The sequence below is a fragment of the Mustela putorius genome, unplaced genomic scaffold (genome assembly GCF_011764305.1).
Source record: "Mustela putorius furo isolate JIRA1106 unplaced genomic scaffold, ASM1176430v1.1 tig00000174_pilon_pilon_pilon, whole genome shotgun sequence".
NCBI classification, from domain to species: Eukaryota; Metazoa; Chordata; class Mammalia; order Carnivora; family Mustelidae; genus Mustela; species Mustela putorius.
This window is the reverse complement of record NW_025421304.1, coordinates 11,851,678-11,866,281: the sequence shown is the minus strand read 5'-3', so window position 1 is coordinate 11,866,281 and position 14,604 is coordinate 11,851,678.

Here is a 14,604-nt window from a genome sequence, read left to right as displayed (position 1 = left end):
CAAGAGGTTGTTGTTGTGTACAAACTGGCTTAAAGACTATTAGTGGGGTTGCTTGTTCTCTTGGTTCTCACCACTGGTCAAGTGGTTCCTAAAAAAAAGTAAAAAAATCAAAGGAGTTCTGAAATACTGTAGTAATCATTGGATGACCCATAGCTAGCCTTGACATGCCCAAGTAAAACCAGATGGGAATGTACCAGCTCTTCACTGAAGAGCCCACAACTACTTTGACCGAGGGGGTTTGCTGAGACCTGAGCGAGATTAAGAAACTACCAATATCGGGCTCTCTGCTCAGCAGGGAGCTTGCTTCCCTCTCTCTCTGCCTGCTGCTCTGTCTACTTGTGATCTCTGTCAAATAAATAAATCTTAAAAAGGTTTTTGAAGATTTATTAATTTGAAAAAAAATAAAGATTTATTAATTTGAGAGAGAGAGAATGAGGGAGCAGAATCGGGAGAGAGGGAGAAAGTGAGGGAGAGAAGCAGACTCCCGGCTAAGCACCAGCGCCCTGGGGCTCATCTCACCAGCCTGAGATCAAGACCTGAGCTGAAACCAAGAGATGCTAAACTGACTGAGTCACTCAGGTGCCCCTTTTAATTTATTTTCATTTTTATTTTTTCAGATTTTATTTATTTGAGAGAGAGAGCACAAGCAGGGAGGAGGGGCCAAGGGAGAAAGAGCAGCAGACTCCCCGCTGAACAAGGAGCCCCATGTGGGACTCAGTCCCAGAGCCCTGGGTTCATCACCTGAGCAAAAAGGTAGATGCTTAAGGATTGAGCTACCCAGGTGCCCCCATAATTTTTTTTTTTTTAATAAGTAAGCTCTACGCCCAATCTAAGACTCTTGAGATCAAGAGTTCCATGCTCTACTAACTCAGCCAGCCAGGTGCCCCGTTTTATTAACATCTGGGGGAAGGGGGACCTAGGTGGCTCAGTCAGTTAAGCAGCTGCCTGTGGCTTGGGTCATGCTCCTGGGGTCCTGGGATCAAGCCCCATATCAGGCACCCAGCTTGGTGGAGAGCCTGCTTCTCCCTCTCCCTCTGCCTGCCGCTCCCCCTGCTTGTGCGCACTCTCTGTCAAATAAATAAATAAAATCTTAGAAAATATTTTTTTCCTTCTAAGTATGGGATTTTTTTTTTAAGAATGCTGATATTTGGGGTGCCTAGGTGGCTCAGTGGGTTAAGCCTCTGCCTTCAGCTCAGGTCATGGTCTCAGGGTCCTGGGATCGAGTCCCGCATCGGGCTCGCTCCTCAGCAGGGAGCCTGCTTCCTCCTCTCTCTCTACCTGCCTCTCTGCCTACTTGTGATTTCTGTCAAATAAATAAATAAAGTCTTAAGAAAAAATGCTGATATCTGGAGGTCATTGCCTGAAATGAGCCAGATCAATTTTGTGCTGTAGGATATTTATAGCTTTGTCCCTGAAATCCATTGCCTGCCTTGTTGGCTGTTTGGCCCAAAATTAAACAAGACAAAAACACTGTGATAAATACCTAGGTTAGAACAAGTCACTTCTACCTGGTGAGATTTACTCCTAATACAGATTGCCCTAAATCCCGTCTAACCCACCCAACCTTTGGAAAGGGATAAACCTTAAATGGATTATGATCAAAACAGGTAATCCTGTGCCAGAATGCTAAGAAACATCCTAAAGGCATATTACTTATCCTAAAAGTCAACAAAACCAGTTGTTCCATATCATTGCCTAAATAAGCATTGTCAGTGTTTCTCATTTTAGCCCTTTCAGTGGGTATACAGCAACTGGAACTATTTCTCAAACAGTGCTGATGGGAATGTAGAACAAGGCAGTTGCCCTGACGCCCAGCAGGCTCAAGTCGGTAAAGCACGCTACTCTTGATCTCAGGGTTGGGAGTTGGAGCCCCATGTTGGGTATAGAGATTACTTAAAAATAAAATCTTAGGGGTGCCTGGGTGGCTCAGTAAGTTAAAGCCCCTGCCTTCGGCTCAGGTCATGATCTCAAGGTCCTGGGATCGAGCCCCACATCGGGCTCTCTGCTCAGCGGGGAGCCTGCTTCCTCCTCTCTCTCTCTCTCTCTGCCTGCATCCCTGCCTACTTGTGATCTCTGTCTGTCAAATAAATAAATAAAATCTTTAAAAAATAATAAAAAAAAAATCTTAAAGAACAAAACAAAAGCCACAGCAGCCACTTTAGAAAACCAGTTTGGTAGGTCTTCATCATGAACTCAGCTTACAATCCAGCCATTCCACCTCAAGGTATTCCCAAGAAAAGTTAATATATCCACACTTTCACATGAATATTCATAGCAGCTTGACATGAATATTCATAATAGTTCCAAACTGGAGCTAACCTGCACATCAACAGGTAAATGAAGAGGGGCGCCTGCATGCCTGGTTGGTTAAGCATCCAGCTGTTGTTGGGTTTCAGCTCAGTTCATACACTCAGGGTTGTGGAGCGAGCCCTGTGTGGGATTCTGTGCTCAAAGGAGTTTGCTTGAGATTGTTTCCTCCTCCTTTTCCCCTCCTTCCTGGACCTCCCCTCCGCCCAATAGCACTCTCAAATAAATAAATAAATAATAACATCTTAAAAAACCAAACAGTTAACTGAAAAAACAAAAAGGGAACGAATTATGGGTACATGTACATAAAATCTACATATACATGGGACACCTGGGTAGCTCAGGTGGTTAAGCAGCTGCCTTCGGCTCAGGTCATGATCCCAGCGTCCTGGGATGGAGTCCCACATCGGGCTCCTTGCTTGGCAGGGAGCCTGCTTCTCCCTCCGCCTCCGTCTGTCAGTGCTCACTCTCTCTCTCTCTCTGACAAATAAATAAATAAAATCTTTAAAAATCTACATATACATAAAATCTCAAAAACATGTTGAGCCAAGGAAGCAAGATACAAGACTATTGTACTGTAGGATTAGCTATAATTTTGTTTATAGTGAAACTATAGAGAAAACTCTAGAAACCACAAATCCACAGTGATAGAAGTCAGACAGTAGTTGCACAGGGCAAGGAGCTGGGGACAAGAATTGACTGCGAAGTGGTACAAGGGACCTCTTGAGTGATGGAAATGTTCTGTACCTTCCTCATGGTGATTATTACATGGGTGCTACATTTATCAAAATTTATCCAATTTGGGGCACCTGGGTGGCTCAGTGGGTTAGGGCCTCTGCCTTCGGCTCAGGTCATGATCCCGGGGGCCTGGGATCGAGCCACACATCGGGCTCTCTGCTCAGCGGGGACCCTGCTTCCTCCTCTCTCTCTCTGCCTGCCTCTCTGCCTACTTATGATCTCTGTCAAATAAACAAATAAAGTCTTTAAAAAAAATTTATCCAATTTTGTATCTAAAAACTATATTTTATAATAATAAAATTATCATCTGTGAATTAAACTTAATACAGTTTATTTTATTTATGTATTTATTTATATTTTTAAAGACTTTATTTATCCATTTATTCAATTTATTTATTAATTGGGCTGGGAGCCGGAGGTGGGGCTCGATTCCAGGACCTAGAGATATGACCTGAGACGAAGGCAGATGCTTAACCAGCTGAGCCACCCACCCAGGTGCCCCAGTTTATTTATTTTTTAACACCTATAGAATTTATCCCTGTTTTGATCACTTCCCCAGATTCACTGGTGATTATAATGGGTTCCATTCCCTATTCGGAGAGTGAGAGTCCCATGGACAGTATGTATGCATGTATGTATGTATGTATTTACTTTTAAGATTTTTTCATTTATTTGTCAGAGAGAGCACAAGCGGTGGGGTGGCAGCAGGTAGAGGGAGAGGCAGAGTCCCCACTGAGCAGAGAGCACAATGTGGGACTCAATCCCAGGACCCTGAGATCTTTTTTTTTTTTTTTTTTTTTTTTAGGACCCTGAGATCTTGACCTGAGCTGAAGGTAGACATTTAACCAGCTGAGCCACCCAGGCGCCCCTCATTGACAGTACTTACTGAGCCATTGCTATGGGGACTGCTCCAAGAACTTTCTGTGTATAAGCTATTTAACCCACCAACAAGCTCATGGGATATTGATATCCCCACATTAGAGACAAGAGACCCAAGGCACAGACAAGTTACTTGCATAAAAGCACATGATTTGTAAATGACAAAGAGGAAATTGAACCTACATATTGGGTTGTAGCAACTGCAGTATATTGTTTCCTCCTGGTTTTATTTTTTTTTTAAAGATTTTATTTATTTATTTGACAGAGAGAGAGAGATCACAAGTAGGCAGAGAGGCAGGCAGAGGGGCGGGGGGGGGGGGGAGGTGGGGAGCAGGCTCCCCACTGAGCAGAGAGCCCTATGCAGGGCTCGATCCCAGGATCATGACCTGAGCTGAAGGCAGAGAGGTTTAACCCACTGAGCCACCCAGGTTCCCCTCTCCTGATTTTACTTTTTTTTTTTTTTAAGATTTTATTTATTTATTTGACAGACGGAGATCACAAATAGGCAGAGAGGCAGGCAGCGAAAGATGGAGAAGCAGGCTCCCTGCTGACTCGATCCCAGGACCCCAGGATCATGACCTGAGCCGAAAGCAGAGGCGCTAACCACTGAGCCACCCAGGCGCCCCTGATTTTATTTTTTATAAAGTAGGCTCTACACCCAGCATGGGCTTGAACTCCCCACCCCAAATCAAGAGTCACATGCACCACTGACGGAGCCAGTCAGGTGCCCCTGTCTCCTGCTGAATTTGCTGGTATACACTGAAGAGCTAGTAAACTGAGGAAATCAAAGTTTTAATAGGAAACACCAGATAAAGAAGGAACATGGAAAAAGACTAAGAGCAGAACAAAGGTTCCCAAATTAGGCAAAGGCCCCCTAGACCTGTTTTTCCTCTTGTAAAATGAACTACTCCACCTAGCAAGCTCATTTATTTAGCTGCTTCACTGAAAGGAAGAATTTCATGTGCATATAGTATCTGAAAGTCATAAAGGAACAGCAGTGCCTGCTTTCCTTCTGCCCAGCCCCAAGACCTCTCTGAGCAGCAAACACCCTCAACCCTTCTACCTGTTTCTTCTATTATTATCCAAATATTCCCAAATGATAGCTAATATGCCTTCTAACTTGTCAGTATCATATATCACTTCTAGACTTCTTGCCCCAGTAGGTAAGGAGTTAGCTCTCCTCTGCTCCCTCTTGTCGCCCTCGACCCGCAAGGACGACAATCAGCCTCGTTGTCTTGTGCTCTTTTTCTCCTTTATTTTTCCAGCGACATGCTTATATATCCCCACACAGCCAATGAGCGCATAGGGTACAGAAGGGGGCGAATCACAGGGAGAGCCTAAGCAAGATGACTGCGCCAGCAACCAATGCTATACGCTTCCTCTTAGGGCGTTCTGCTTAGTCTTATGAGGCAACTTTTCTGGGCAGCTCGCCAGGCGCCATCTTTTAATGGCGGAGGCCGCCCTGGCCAGGGGGCCTGCCTCCGACACCCTCTCTCATTTCTCCCTTTATCCAACAAAACCGTCCCACAATTCTTTTTCTTAACGTATTCTTGTTTTGAAGACTTTGTTTATTCTTCTAAAGAAAGAGAAAGAGAGAGCACAAGCAGGGGAGGGGAGGGAAAGGGATAAGCAGACTCCAGGCTGAGCGCAGAGCCAGATCCCAGCTCCCGTGACCCTGAGATAATGACCTGAGCTGAAACCAACAGTCAGACACTCAACTGACTGACTGAACCACCCAGGTGCTCCTCCCACAATTTTTTTATTAAATCAACAGTTGCCATGTAACGTGCTAGGACAACGCAAACATTGCACACTACTGAACTAGGAAGTCCACTAAAACCACAAGTCTTTTCCTTATACAATCTTTCATTTTTCGTGGGGTTAATAATTGCCTCCCCCACCCCATCATCCTGGTTTCCCATCAGTCTGTTATTATTTTTTCCTAAATTACCAACACCTTTGTCTATCAACAATATTCCCCATATGCTCAAATGTAGCAATTCAAGATTCTTCTAGGGGATCTTCCTATCTTCCGACCCTTATCTGGACTGGGAGTTCCCTGAGGACACTGCATAGCAGTTCTCCTGGACTTTCACTGGGCCTTTTGTATTGGGCTACCCTTTTCCTGTATGGTTGTTAGTACATGAAAATATGGTAGAGATGTGACAATGCTGTTCACTATGAAAGCTCGTGGCAGGAGTCACTCTGCGTTATTTATGGGAAAAGTATTCTATAAGCGTCAGTTAAGTCTACAAATCTAATCAGGTATAATTTATACATAGTGATTTCATGGAAAAACAAAGCTGGAGGTAACAAAATTCCAGATTTCAAGTTATATTACAGAGCTGTAATGGTCAAAACCGTATGGTACTGGCACAGAAGTAGACACATAGATCAACAGAACAGGATAGAAATCCCAGAAACAAACCCACAATTGTATGGTCAATTAATCTTCCACAAGAGGCAAGAATATACAACGGGGAAAAGACAGTCCCTTCAACAAATGCTGTTGGGAAAACTGGACAGCCACATGCAAAAGAAGGAAACTGTACCATTTCTTACACCATATGCAAAATAAACTCAAAGTGGATTAAGGAACTAAATGTGAGACCTGAAACCATAAAAATCCTAGAAGAGAGCACAGAAAGTAATTCTTCTGAAACAGCCATAGAAATATTTTTTCTAGATATGTCTCCTGAAGCAAGGGAAATAAAAAAAAAAAAAAAAAAAAAAAAAAAAAAAGGCAAAAACAAATAGCCAAGGAAACAATCAACAAAATTAAAGGACAATCTAGTGAATGGGAGAAGATATTTGCCAATGACATTTCCAATAAAGGCTTAGTACCCAAAGTATATAAAGAACTTATACAAATATACACCCAAAATCAGAACAGATATAAAAACAAGATCCATCTATATGCTGCCTACAAGAGACTGATTTTATTTTTTTTTTTTGAAAGATTTTATTTATTTGACAGGGAGAGAGGGAACACAAGCAGGGGAAGTGAGAGAGGAAGAAACAGGCTTCCCACTGAGCAGGGAGCCTGATGCAGGGCTTGATCCCAGGACCCTGGGATCATGACCCAAGCCGAAGGCAGATGCTTAACAAATGAGTCACTCAAGCACCCCAAGAGACTCATTTTAGATTTAAAGACACCTGCAGATTGAGAAGTGAGGGAATGGAGAACCATTTATTATGCTAGTGGACTCAAAAGAAAGCTGGAATAGCCATACTTATATCAGACAAACAAAATTTTGTACCAAAGACTGTAACAAGAAATGAAAAAGGGCCTTACATCATAATTATGGGATCTACCCATCAATACGATCTAACAATGAAAAATATTTATGTCCCCAACTTGGGTACAATTAAATATATAAATCAATTAGTAACAGACATAAAGAAACTCACTGATAATAATAAAATAATAGTAGGGCACTTTAACAACACCCCACTTACAGCAATGGACAGATCATCTAAGTGGAAAATCAACAAGGAATCAATGGCTTTGAATGACACACTAGACCAGATAGACTTCACAGATATATACTGAGCATTCCATCCTAAGCAAGAGAATACTTATTCTTCTCAAGTGCACATGGAACATTCACCAGGATAGATCATTTACTGGGTCACAAAGCAGCCCTCTACAAGTACCAAAACATTGAGCTCATACATGCATAATTTCAGATCACAACACTAGGAAACCAAGTCAACGACAAGAAAAAGTTTGAACTGCGGCACCTGAGTGGCTCAGTGGGTTAAAGCCTCTGCCTTTGGCTTAGGTCATGATCCTAAGGTCCTGGAATCAAGACCTGCATGGGGCTCTCTGCTCAGTGGGGAGCCTGCTTTCCCCTCTCTCTCTCTCTCTCTCTGCCTGCCGCTCTGCTTCTACTTGTGATCTCTTTCTCTCTGTCAATTAAATAAATAAAATCTTTAAAAAAAAAGAAAAGAAAAAATTTGGACAGATCACAAATACGTGGAAGTTAAAGAATATCGTACTAAAGAATGAATGGGTCAGTCAGGAAATTAAAAAATAAACAGAGGCAAATGAAAATGAAAACATGACAGTCCAAAACCTTTGGGATGCAATAAAGGCAGACTGAAGAGGCAAGTATATTGCAATATAGGCCTACCTCAAAAAGAAAGTGTCAAATATACAACATAACCTAACACCTAAAAAGCCTGAAAAGGAACGGCAAATAAAGCCTAAAGCCAAAAAAAAAAAAAAAAAAAAAAAAAAAAAGCCTAAAGCCAGCAGAAGAAGAGAAATAAAGATCAGAACAACAACAACAACAACAACAACAAAAAAAAACCAATATACAAACAAACAAACAAAAAACCAACACAGAAAAACAGTAGGACAGAGGCACCTGGGTGGCTCAGTGGGTTAAAGCCTCTGCCTTCAGCTCAGGTCATGTTCCCAGGGTCCTGGGATTGAGCCCCGCATCGGGCTCTCTGCTCAGCGGGGAGCCTGCTTCCTCCTCTCTCTCTCTCTGCCTGCCTCTCTGCCTACTTGTGATCTCTGTCAAATAAATAAATAAAATCTTAAAAAAAAAAAAAAAAGGAAAAGAAAAACAGTAGGACAGATCAACAAAACTAGAACTTCTTTGAAAGAATTCATAAAATTGATAAACCCATTCTATCAAGAAGGCGAGGGAAAGAACCCAAATAAATAAATAAATGAAAAATAAATAAATAAAATGGTGAATGAAATGAAAAGATCACAACCAACACCACAGAAATACAAATAATTATAAGAGAATATTATGAAAAATTATATACCAAAAACTGGGCAATTGGAAGAAATGGATAAATTCCTATCCATACAAACTGCCAAAACTGAAACAGGAAGAAGTAGAAAATTTGAACCGACCCATAACCAGCAAAGGAATTGAATCAGTAATCAAAAATCTCCCAACAAACCAAAGTCCAGGGCCAGATGGCTTCCCAGTAGAATTCCACCAGACATTTAAAAAACAGTAAATACCTATTCTTCTCAAACTGTTCCAAAAAATAGAAATGGAAAGAGACCTTCCAAACTTCTACGAGGCCAGCATTACTTTGATTCCAAAACCAGACAAAAACTCCACTAAAACGAGAACTCCAGGCCAATATTTCCAACGAACACGGATGCAAAAATTTTCAACATGATACTAGCAAACTGAATCCAACAATACAGTGGAAGAATTATTCACCACCATCAAGTGGGAATTATTACTGGGCTTCAGGGGTAGTTCAATATTCATAAATCAATCAATGTGATATACCACATTAATTAAAAAAAAAAGGATAAGAACCATATGATCATATGATCCTCTCAATAGATGCAGAAAAAGCATTTTCCAAAATACAGCATCCTTTCTTGATTAAAACCCTCAAAGAAGTAGGGATAGATAGAATATTAGAAATAAACATTATAAAGGCCATATACGAGAGACCCATAGCAAATATGATCCTCAATGGGGAAAAATTGAGAACTTTTCCTCTACAATCAGGAACAAGACAGGATCGACCACCCTTCCCATTACTATTTAACATAGTACAAGGAATCTTAGCCTCAGCAATCGGACAACAAAAAGAAGTAAATGGCATCCAGATCAGCAAGGAAGAAGTCAAACATTCACTATTTGCAGATGACAGGATACTCTATGTAGAAAACCCGAGAAACTCCACCAAAAAATTCCTAAAGCTAATATATAAATTCAGCAAAATTGCAGGATATAAAATCAACATACAGAAATCTGTTGCATTTCTATACACCAATAATGAAGCAGCAGAAAGAGAAATCAAGGAATTGATCCCATTTGTAATTGCACCAAAAATAAGATACCTAGGAATAAACCTAACCAAAGAGGTAAAAGGTCTGTATTCTGAAACCAGTAGAACACTTATGAAGGAAATTGAGGAAGACACAAAGAAACAGAGAAGCATTCCATGCTCAAGGATTAGAAGAAAAACATTGTTAAAATGTCTACACTACCCAAAGCAACCTGCACATTTAATGCAATCTATACCAAAATACCACCTGCATTTTTCACAGAGCTAGAACAAACACTCTTAAAATTTGTATGAACCACAGAAAACTCCAAATAGCCAAAGCAATTCTGAAAATGAAAAGCAAAGCTGGAGGCATTAACATTCCAGATTTTCAGCTATCTTACAAAGCTGTAGTCATCGAGACAGAATGGTACTGGCACAAAAACAAACACATAGATCAGTGGAACAGAATAGAGAGTGCAGATATGGACCCGCAACTCTTTGGCCAACTAATCTTCAACAAAGCAAGAAAAAAATGTCCAATGGAAAAAGTCCCTTCAACAAATGGTGCTGGGAAAACTGACAGCCACATGCAGAAAAATGAAACTGGACCATTTCTTTACACCTTATATGAAAATAAATTCAAAGTGGATGAAAGACCCAAATATGAATCAAGAAACCATCAAAATCCTAGAGGAGAAAATAGGCGGCAACCTCTATGACCTTGGCCGTAGCAACTTCTTCCTGGACACATCACCAAAAGCAAGGGAAACAAAAGCAGAAGTGAACTACTGGATCTTCATCAAGGTAAAAGTCTTCTTCACAGTGAAGGAAACAAACAACTAAACTAAAAGGCAGACTATACAATGGCAGAAGATATTGGCAAATGACATATCTCATAGTATCCAAAATCTATAAATAACATATCAAACTCACCCTCAAAACCAAATAATCCAGGTAAGAAATGGGCAAAAGACATGAATACTTTTCCAAAGAAGACATCCAGATGGCTAACAGACACATGAAAAGATGTTCAACATCTCTCATCATCAGGGAAATACAAATCAAAACCACCATGAGATACCACCTTACACCTGCCAGAATGGCTAAAATTAACAACACAAGAAGTAACAGATGTTGGCGAGGATGTGGGAAAAGGGGAACTCTCCTACACTGCTGGTGGGAATGCAAGCTGGTGCAGCCACTCTGGAAAACAGCATGGAGGTTCCTCAAAAGGTTCAAAAGTTCCAGAATAGAGCTACCCTATGACCCAACAAATGCACTACTATTTACCCAAAGGACACAAAAACACAGATTCAGGGGCACCTGGGTGGCTCAGTGGGTTAAAGCCTCTGCCTTCAGCTCAGGTCATAGTCTCAGGGTCCTGGAATTGAGCCCCCATCAGGCTCTCTGCTCAGCATGGAGCCTGCTTCCCCCTGCCCTCCGAGCCTGCCTCTCTGCCTACTCTGTCAAATAAATAAATAAAATCTTAAAAAAAAAAAAAAAAAAAAACAGATTCAAGGGGAATATGCACCCTGATATTTATAGCAGCAGTATTAACAGTAGCCAAACTATGGAAAGAAACCAAATATTCATAGAATGATCAGTGGAGGGACGCCTGGGTGGCTCAGTTGGTTAAGCAGCTGCCTTCGTCTCAGGTCATGATCCCAGCGTCCTGGGATCGAGTCCCATATCGGGCTCCTTACTCCGCAGGGAGGCTGCTTCTCCCTCTGACTCTGCCTTCCACTCTGTCTGCCTGTGCTCGCTCTCACTCTCTCTCTCTCTTACAAATAAATAAATAAAATCTTTAAAAAAAAAAAAAAGAATGATCAGTGGATAAAGATGTGGTGTGATATAATATATTGGAATAGTACTCAGCCACCAAAAAGAATGAACTCTTACCATTTGCAATAACGTGGATGGAGCTAGAGTATTATGCTAAGCAAAGTCAGTCAGTCAGAGAAAGACAAATACCATATGATTTCACTCATCTGTGGAATTTAAGAAACAAAACAGATGAACATACAGGGGGCAGCGGCACAGAGAGAAAAGGAAACAAACCATAAGACTCTTAATAACAGGGGCACCTGGGTGGCTCAGTGGGTTAAAGCCTCTGCCTTTGGCTCGGGTCATGATCCCAGGGTGCTGGGATCAAGCCCTGCATCGGGCTCTCTGCTCAGCGGGGAGCCTGCTTCCTCCTCTCTCTCTCCCTGCCTCTTACCTACTTGTGATCTCTGTCAAATAAATCAATAAATCAATAAATAAAATCTTTAAAAAAAAAAGACTCTTAATGACAGTGAACAAACTGAGGGTTGATGGAGGGACGTGGGTGGGGGATGGGCCAGGTGGATGATGGGGATTAATGAGGGGACTTGTTGGGGCTCCTGGGTGGCTCAGTTGGTTAAGCAACTGCCTTCTGCTCAGGTCATGATCCTGGAGTCTGGGATTGAGTCCCACATGAGGCTCTCTGATCGCCAGAGAGTCTGTTTCTCCCACTGTCCTCTCTCCTCTTATGCTCTCTCTCTCTCAAATAAATAAAATCTTAAAAAAAAAAAAATTAAGAGGGGACTTGTTATGATGAGCACTGCATGTTTTAAGTGATGAATCACTGAATTCTACTCGTGAAGCCAATACTGCACAGGATGTTAACTAACTAGAATTTAAATAAAAATTTAAAAGACAAAACAAAACAGAGGCACCTGAGTAGCTCAGCTTGTTAAGTGGCCAACTCTTGATTTTGGCTCAGGTCATGACTTCCTGCTGAGCACAGAGGTGACGTGGGACTGAGCCCCACGTCATCTCTGTGCTCAGCAGGAAGTCTGTTTGTGGCTAGCTGGCTCTCTCTCTCTCAAATAAAAAATTAATCTTTAAAAATAAAAATGGGGGGCGGGTGCCTGGGTGGCTTAGTGGATTAAGCCTCTGTCTTTGGCTCAGGTCATGATCTCAGGGTCCTGGAATCAAGCCCTGCATCGGGCTCTCTGCTCAGCGGGGAGCCTGCTTCCTCCTCTCTCTCTCTGCCTGCCTCTCTGCCTACTTGTGATCTCTGTCAAGTGGATGGATAAAATCTTAAGATTCTCTTCCCTCTCCACAAATCCCTTTCCCTCTCTGGGGGGGAAGAAAGATAAATCTTCGCATTTAGTCTTTTTTAAATAGATTTTATTTATTTTCTATTTAAGATTTTATTCATTACCTTGACAGAGAGAGACACACAGAGAGAGGGAGAACAAGCAGGGGGAGTGGGAAAGGGAGAAGCGAGATTCCCACTGAGCAGAGAGCCCGACGTAGGGCTTGATACCAGGACCCTGGGATCATGACCTGAGCTGAAGGCAGACGCTGAACAACTGAGTCACAGGTGCCCCTTTTTAAGATTTTATTTACCCACTTGAGAGAGAGAGGTCGTGCAAGCGAGCAGGGGAGAAGCAGAGGGAAAGAGAAAGGGAGAAGCAGACTGCTGAGCACAGAGCCCAATGTGGGACTCGATGCCAGGACCCTAGGATCATGACCTGAACCAAAGGCAGATGCTTAACCGACTGACCCACCCATACATCTCCCAAAACCGGGGCACCTGGCTGGCTCAGTCAGTGGAGTCTGTGACTCTTGATCTTGGGTTTGTGAGTTCGAGCCCCATGCTGGGTGTAGAAATAGTTAAAAATATTTTTTTAAAAAGTAACCTCTCCCAAAACTAGATAAGCAAATTATGTAAGAAAGTGATTTTTTTAGTGTAATTATGTACAAAACCAATTTCAATACCAACGTCAAGATTAATTCTTTCAACAGAGCATCCTGCCAGGTACTAAGGTACTGGATACTAAGGATCTTGGATACTAAGCATCTACAAAGAACAAGAACTCAGAAGGAAGTTAGAACACAAAGAAGTTATCTTACATACATTATTTCATTTAGTCCTTATAACAGTTCTGCAAGACAGCTACAAATAGGTCCAAATGAGGACAGTAATGTTCAGAGAGGAGTCACCACCCCAAGTAGCTAATGGATGAACCAGGACCCCAAACAAGTCAGCCTTCCCCCGGGGACTCTTCCACTACACACTGCCTAAAGCCCCCTGACCTGGCAGATGACATCATGCTGCCAGCCACATTCAAAAAACTGCCTGTGTGTCCCCCTGACCCAGTGACCCTTCAGATGCCTTTGGAAAGAACTTCTTTAGAGAACCCAGTGCAGGCTGGACCTCCTTCCCCTGGGCATCTACACTGACCTTTTCTAGCACATAGACCACGTGGTAACTGCTGGATCATTGGCCTGCTTTCCCCACCAATTCTGAGAGGGCAAAAAGTCTACCTCACACATTTTCCATACCGTCCTACCCACCCACATACCCTTGCCACGTAAAGGGCAGTCTGTAAAGATGATAAAAAGAGAAACCTCAGGGGAACCTGGGTGGCTCAGTCAGTTAAACAGCTGCCTTTAGCTCAGGTCATGATCCCAGGTTCCTGGCAAAGAGCACCAAATCCAGCTCCCTGCCTGGCAGAGAGCCTGCTTTGCTTCTCCCTCTCCCTCTGCCTGCCACTCTGCTTACTTGTGCTCTTTGTCAAATAAATAAAATCTTAAAAAAAAAAAAAAAGAAACCCTAGAAACTTTCCATAAGACATCCTTTCACTTTCATTTTTTCTCTCAGACTTGCACAGCAGACAATCATACTATAAAAACATGTTTTTAAAATGTGTTTCAGGGACGCCTGGGTGGCTCAGTTGGTTAAGCAGCTGCCTTCAGCTCAGGTCATGATCCCAGCGTCCTGGGATCGAGTCCCACATCGGGCTCCTTGCTCCGCAGGGAGCCTGCTTCTCCCTCTGACTCTGCCTGCCATTCTGTCTGCCTGTGCTCGCTCTCGCTCGCTCTCGCTTGCTCTCTGACAAATAAAAATAAATAAAATCCTTAAAAAAAAAAAAAAAAAATTTAAAA